The sequence below is a fragment of the Colobus angolensis genome, unplaced genomic scaffold (genome assembly GCF_000951035.1).
Source record: "Colobus angolensis palliatus isolate OR3802 unplaced genomic scaffold, Cang.pa_1.0 Scaffold116, whole genome shotgun sequence".
Taxonomy (NCBI): Eukaryota; Metazoa; Chordata; class Mammalia; order Primates; family Cercopithecidae; genus Colobus; species Colobus angolensis.
In genome coordinates, this window is record NW_012112697.1 from 4353971 (window position 1) to 4354802 (window position 832).

General features: G+C 46.4%; 1 protein-coding gene across 1 annotated transcript in view; it reads left to right on the forward strand.

The window, feature by feature from the left end:
* Positions 1-204: 204 nt before the first annotated feature.
* PHLPP2 (PH domain and leucine rich repeat protein phosphatase 2) overlaps positions 205-832 on the forward strand; it is an 88358-nt gene continuing 87730 nt past the window's right edge. Inside the window, exon 1 of the mRNA XM_011961872.1 lies at positions 205-584. The gene's annotated coding sequence lies outside the window, so the exon portion shown is untranslated. The remainder of the gene's footprint in view (positions 585-832) is intronic.

An 832-nucleotide genomic window follows, 5' to 3' on the forward strand; every position in this document is an offset into this window, starting at 1 on the left:
AAGCCTTCCTAGAAAAATTTAGGAGGAATTCAGAGTACTTTCCGAGAAACCGATTGGATCTTCAATTTAGAATTTCAGAATTATAATTGCTATTATGAATCCCCACTATACGTTAGGCACTTTGTATGCACTAAATCTTCATCACTACTTGGCAGATTTTAATCTCTCACAGCTTAAGAACGAAAGGCTTAGATCAAGTAACTTGCACAGGGGTATAGAGCTAAAGAAGGGCAGAGTGGAGATCTGGAATCAGGTTGGCTGACTCCAAATTTGGTTCATTGGCCACAAAACTACCATCACTGAAAGAACGAACAGAAAAATACAAAACAAACAACGAAAAGAAAATGTTACCTTTCAAAAGTTTTTTTTTTCTGAATCAGCCTTGCAAATAAATCATAAAACGGCTCACAGGCCATATTACTGCTTGAAGCAGAGCACTGAATTCTGATCATTTTGCTCCAGGAGGAGGAAAGGGAATTAAAACACGGCTGGGAGGTGAGCTGACGTTTTGTACGAGGTTGGGTTGAATTTGCTTAAGAAGGTCACACGCATCTCTGATAAGGAAGAGAAAAGGCCTTGCCAAGGTGAGTATTCTCAACAGTTCGTCCAACGGCTTGGCAAGTGAGGGAAGTTACAAGAGCCACCCTGGGCGGAGGACAGCGTCCTGTCACAATTGACAGGTGCCGGCGCCACCTGCTTCTTCCTCCCGCGGGTTTCTTAGAGGGCAGGGAAAGCAGCAAATAACCCTCCTTGCGCTCTAGTCCTCCAAGCCTAGGGCGGCGGGCAGTGGAGGCCCCGCGCCCTGCGGTGGCGCCAGGTTACGCCACGCGGG